The 6000-nt window shown below is 39.6% G+C and overlaps 1 protein-coding gene across 4 annotated transcripts in view; it reads left to right on the top strand.

The window, feature by feature from the left end:
• The first annotated feature begins 2395 nt into the window (after positions 1-2395).
• Positions 2396-6000, top strand: part of trim2a (tripartite motif containing 2a) — a 170728-nt gene continuing 167123 nt past the window's right edge. Inside the window, exon 1 of one of the 4 annotated variants that reach the window (XM_043700083.2) lies at positions 2396-2547. The gene's annotated coding sequence lies outside the window, so the exon portion shown is untranslated. Of the gene's footprint in view, positions 2548-3020; positions 3173-3323; positions 3460-6000 lie in introns of those variants that run through there. The other 3 variants (XM_043700064.2, XM_043700072.2, XM_087999551.1) reach the window with 3 other exon arrangements.

The following is a 6000-nucleotide window of genomic DNA, read 5'->3' as shown; positions in this document are numbered from 1 at the left end:
GTGGCGACTCTGATTGGTCAAGTCCACAGAATCCACCTGCCTGCTTTAAAATTTAAACAAGGCCGAGCATTTAACTTTAGTTATTATTAATTGATGCATTCCCCATGGCAACATCCATCAATCAGAATCCTCTTCTCAATCTCTTTAATTGGTATTCTTGTGAATAGTCCTGATGAGTGCACAACAAAAAGCTTCAATAAAATGTGACTTTTCTCAGCACTACCAAAGTCAGTTCTGCAAATAACTATTTATTTGGAGTTAATTAACTTACATCTACAAAATAGGATTTTTATAGAGAAGATTGGGAATGGTAACTCCTTGTTTTAGTTTACTGAGGATGCAGTTGACAAATAATAATCAAGAGGAGTGACAGCATGGATTTTTTTCTAGTCTTCATCCTGGCATAACTTTGAAACCAATTGGCTGGAGTTATGTGCAAGCAACAGGGGAAGTTGTGGGAGAAGAGGAAGCTCTCACAAGGGAGTATATTAGCTGCTAAACAAGTCAAATTAGAGTGACATTTTTTTTAAAAAGGGACAGAGACAGAATAAGACAAATAGCAAATATGTTGGACCAAAATGTCAAGGGACAAGGTTTAAAATCACACAACACCAGGTTATAGTCCAACAGGTTTATTTGGAAGCACTAGCTTTCGGAGTGCTGCTCCACAACCCCCTGGTAAAGGAGCAGTGCTCCAAAAGCTAGTGCTTCCAATTAAACCTGTTGGACTATAACCTGGTGTTGTGTGAGTTTTAACTTTGTCCACCCCAGTCCAACACCGACATCTCCACATCAAGGGACAAGCACAGACAAAATGTTTAATCCTTATCCATGTATTTTATGCAGCTGTTTCATCTTCCATTATTCCTGAGATTGAAAAAAAATTACTGCAATTAGTATCAGAATATTAAACTGAAAAATAACAACAGCATTTAGGGAGTTTCTCTGCACCTTTCCTTTGATGGGATAGTTTCCGTAAATCTCATGATGGACTTCATTACCTACTGTCAGTCCGGTGAGGAAAGTAAGTAGAAGGGGAATATGTTTGCGCTGATGTGGAAAAGAGGGTGAGAGATCGGGTGAAAATGAGGAAGGTACTAAAGTCAAGGGGTGACTATTTCTAACTGATGGTGAAACAAAGTAAGAAGCTTAGTCCTAAAAAGGCAAATGCTTTTAATTTGCATTTGACCTTCGACATCATTCAGGTCTGAATAGTTTTAAAGCTTGTCATTCCTATATTTTCATGTTTGCAATATACTTCTTCAATGCTAATGATTAATTTGCATTTTATCAAGGACTAAACGCTTATTGATAAATCCAACAAATCAACTGAAGGATAAGAAATATTTTTTTCTTCTTTGTTTAATGTTTAAAGAAAACATTTCCCTGTTACAAACTGGAATCTCCACTGTAGGCTTCTTCATGCTAACATAACAGGAGCTTGGGAAAGTTAACCTTCCATTAATCCTGGGTTTCTATTATTACACCGGTGTGCAGCATGCCTGACTTTAACTGTGGTAAAAATGTTACGATTATAATGATGATGCAGCTTCCAATACCTCTTGCTGTGAGATTGTAATTGGAATATACTGAGTGCCATTCGAGAACCTAACCAATGCCAAATATATTCTTATGCAAGGCCAGTCATTTTTCAAGAGATAAATCATAGATATAATTATATACTTGTCTGTCTGATGTACGTCATCTGTGACCCTGATAGTTTGTCTTCATCCCTTGGATGTAATATTTAGAGTTCAAATAGATAAGCTATATGTTAAAGTCACATCTCATCCCAACTCTTTGTTAAATTAAACAGGCACATTTGCCGTATTATCTTTGCTTTAAAGAAAAGATAATTGGTCTGTAGGAGGAAAGGGCCTTTTCCTTGCCTGTGAAACAAATTGACGCATATTTTTCAAAAAAAACAGCCGAACAGAGCAGTAACTAGCACCTAGAGTTTCTATGGTAACTGCACTGAAGAGAAAAATTCTTCAGTGGGAAATGATGTGAATATTAATGTTGTTTTTTTTAAAACATATCATTCCTGCAGTATCCATTAATGATTTTGTCCAGAGCTGTGTCGATGGAGAGCCAGTTGCCAGTTCTTTCTGGAGGTAACCTTTGCAAATGCCAGGGGTTAATAAATATCCTGCAACACTGTAAACCAGATTTCTGCCTGATACAAGTCTGCCTGTTGCAATAGTCATCAATAGCCAAAGCTGTATTGGTGCATGCTTCAGTCGACTTGTCTCTCCCAGGTAACCTTCCATCTTCTGCACTATGCAGGTAATGTCATTGACATTGTCTCTTCAGCCCCCACCTCCCTCCTTTGAGAAACATCATGACGTGGATAACAAAACTGGCAGCTGCTCCTTCATCCACATGGGGATTGAGCAGATGGAAAACAGTACACTTTCAGGAAGCAGCTTTGTTGTGCTCTCGTGCTGAAAGCCAGATTTACAACTCTCTGTCCTTTCCTTTTAGTTTTCCTTTTGTAATTAGCTATTGCTGGAACAATGCACAACTTTCACTAGTACTTTTCTAAATGTAAGTATCCTGGACTATTTAATGCATTCAGACTGCAAAATGTATGGTTTTCTCTTAATTGGACAGGTTCCTGAACAGTTCTGTGTGGCCATGCAGATATTTTGTATTGAGTTTGTAGAAAGAAATTGGCAAATGAGCCGTGAGATGGTTATTGAGAATGGGGGAATTGACCAAAATGTGTGACATTCTTTACAAGCTGAAAATTGGACAGAAGGTGAATTTATTTTAGGCGTTTTAAAGAGTCTACTGCACTCTTTAAAGCTACTAATACAGTTAGTGTTTGACTATGTTTTTCTAAATCATGGATCAGTTGGAAACTGCCGAGCTAGAGGAAGAATGAAGGTTACAGGGCTTATTTGGATAACATAAAGTAGGAAGGAGTTAACAAAACAAAGGGGTGGTGTCAGCTAATATTAGAAAATATAAGAGTTTATTTAAGAAAAAAACAGGCCATCTTTCAGCCAGTCTGTAGCTTTGAGTTCAGCTAGCGTGGTGCAACAATACAGAGGATTGGTAAGACATGTTCTGAATAAGCAATCAGCAGCTTTCTGCTGCGTTCAGAGAAAGGCATGCAGAGGAGGCTGCGGATACACTGAGGCTTGATCCATGCGGTTCGCAGGATGGGGTTAGTACGTGCTTCCATTTTTATTGCGTTACTTTCATGACAAGAGACACCTTTCAATCATGCTGACCAGATGATGGCTGAGATGTTGCTGTCCCTGTGTGTCACATAGGGTCAAACAGCACTGAGCGAGTGTGCAAATCCAGATCATCATTTCAAATCTGTCACGACAGATGGGTGAGGTTTGTGCAATGCCGTATAATCCGTACTGAGAGCACACGGTTAGTGCTGATGCTCCTTTCTTTTGTGTTCAGCGACGTTGTTCTGAAATGTTGTCATGCAATACAATGGTAAGCGGCTTTACAGAAAACTGAACAGATTATGTTTAATGAAATGAAACGTGATGTTAGAGCATATTTTGTCTGCAATGTGAGATTTTTGTCTTCACTAGATGAACTGGTGGTGTACAGTCTTTGCATTGTAAATGTTTTTTGCAAAATACTGTTACTGGAAGTGGATAATTATCCTTCATAATTTGTGGAAAAAAAATGAACCTTAAAAAAAAGGCTAAATCATTTTTTTCTCTGGCTGTAGTGTCATCAATTATATAGCAAATGGATATACTTATACAGAGAGATATTTTATTTTGTGACTTTTTAAAACATGTTTGTTAAAAAATGCTCTCAGACTTGAGACCACAAAATCTGAATGGTTCCTGTATTACCAGTCTGATGGTTCATTGTCTCAAGTGAGCCCAGTCCAGTTTTCATCTTCGCTGAATATTTTTACATGATTTTTGGGCTAAAGGTGCCTGAAGTTTCTGCTGAAAATTTCTTTCCCCCTCCTTGGTGTCTCCCGGCTTTGATTTCTCAATAATAGTGAGAGCAGGAGGTCAGCCTGCTTCTCAGCTACCACCTGGACTGGCCTTTCAGAAACACACAAGAGGCATTGACTGGCATCACCCTCCAGATGTTCCTTCTCTCCTCATTGCTGTGTGCTCCCTGGGATCAGCAAGGGTAAGATGGGGGAACCAAACAAAACCCAAACATTCAGACCCAAAGCTCACTGTTCACTGTGACTGTCTGCATTACAGAGCGCGTACATGAAGAGACAAGTGATACAGGATTTCAGGGCCGAGGTTCCTCAGCCAATTCTCCGAGCAATTATATTACTAGTCTTTCAATTCATTTCCTACCCTTTGCTCCGTGTTCCTACCTGCAACCATGCTTCCTCTGTCAAGTGGGAATATAGGCTGGTCTTAGTCTGTGTGTGGACTAAAATTTAGAACCCCAAAACAATTTTCTGGTGGGGTTGCAAGAGGATTAATGATACTGAAACCATTTGGTTTTTCAGATTTGACTTTACTTTTTTTTAATCAAAAATGCATGTATGCCAATAACCTCCTGAATAGACAATTTTATTATTTCCAAGTCCCCAATGAACATGATGTTACAAGAGCAAGGCTTACATGCGTGCTTAAACTACCCTGTCTGGTACACTCCCAGTTCAGCCAAAATAGAGAGGGGGGGAATGAACATTTGACCTTTGACTGGGTGACATGTGGCCTGGCTGGAGACTAGCCTTCCAGGCTTGTGGTCGATTCGACGGTTTGGTCAGCTGACAGTGACAGGAGCTATCCTGCCGAGCAACAATCCCATCAGTGTTTCATTCTCTTTCTGCAAGGGAGATACTGCCACATGTAGCCCTGTCTGGTGGTCACAATGGAAAATGACCAGCTTCATGGTTAATTGAGCTTTCTTTGGCTGCAAAATAAATACTCAAACTTTTAAACAATGTCATTTATTTCGTTGAAGTGAAATTTTAAGAGATGTGAAGGAAAACATAACAATCGAATGAGACATGTGATGGACCGGTTTGATCACAGACTGATTTTACCATCCCTGTGGGCTCCGTTAACAGTGAGGGATGTGTAAAAACAGGGGACAATCCTCACCCATCCTCCAACTCTTCCTCAAAATACAGTGCGAGGGAGAAGCTCAGATCAGGCAGCACACCCACTGGTTTTCAAACAAATAATTAACTATCAACCCATATTTCATGCTGCACAGACCAAAACACCTCTTGATGGGGCACGCAATCAGGAATAGGAAGGCCCGTTTTGTAAGAAGATTTTTGTGAAAGGCTCTTGTGTTCTGGCATTGTCGGGACTGCTGGAGACTCAGGGCAGTCAAACAGAATCCCTATGAAATAGAATGGGACACTCTCAGCCTCCTGTGGTCCATTGGTTGTCTCTTGCTTCTTTTCCCCGTCGACTCAAGACACTTTAGGCTGGTATTTAAGATTTTGCAATTTCTTAATCTCCCACCTAAACCAAATCCAGCTGTTTTGGGAGTTGGACTACAAAAATGGAAGAAATTCAGAAAACAATGCAGAGGAATGATATTTGTATCATAAACATTGGATTGAACCAAGGTTTGTAGTAGCAACTTTCTACTAACCATTACTTTTAAAGCAAGGTTCCGCTCTCCCTAAAGCAACGTTACCTGACTAGAGGTAGCCTTGTTGCTCGGTCTTTGTTATATTAGAAATATACTGGTCTAATTCCTTGAAACTTATTTGACAGACTCACACTAGCAGAGAGATCAGAATTTCATTCCTTTGATGTTGGTCTAGGTAACAGTTAATGATTTGCTGCTGGCTTGTCCTACACTGCTAAAAATATTGCTGTAACCTACTTTGAGTGAGTGGATCAAGGTCACTGTTTTGCAGGTCTCTGTGAGAGAAATTACATTTTTTTCAAAATTCTGCTTCTTCTCTGCAAACGCAGAGACATAATGTGATTTGCACGAGTCCTTATTATCTTTTGCCTTTGAGTAGGCAGCAGTTTAAAACGTACATTACAAATACATGCTTTATTTGGAGAAATGCGT

The sequence above is a fragment of the Chiloscyllium plagiosum genome, unplaced genomic scaffold (genome assembly GCF_037043375.1).
Source record: "Chiloscyllium plagiosum isolate Xiang-an unplaced genomic scaffold, Cpla_swu_hap1 HiC_scaffold_1, whole genome shotgun sequence".
Lineage (NCBI taxonomy): Eukaryota > Metazoa > Chordata > Chondrichthyes > Orectolobiformes > Hemiscylliidae > Chiloscyllium > Chiloscyllium plagiosum.
Note: the sequence above shows the minus strand (reverse complement) of the source record. Positions and strands in the feature narration are given on the sequence as shown.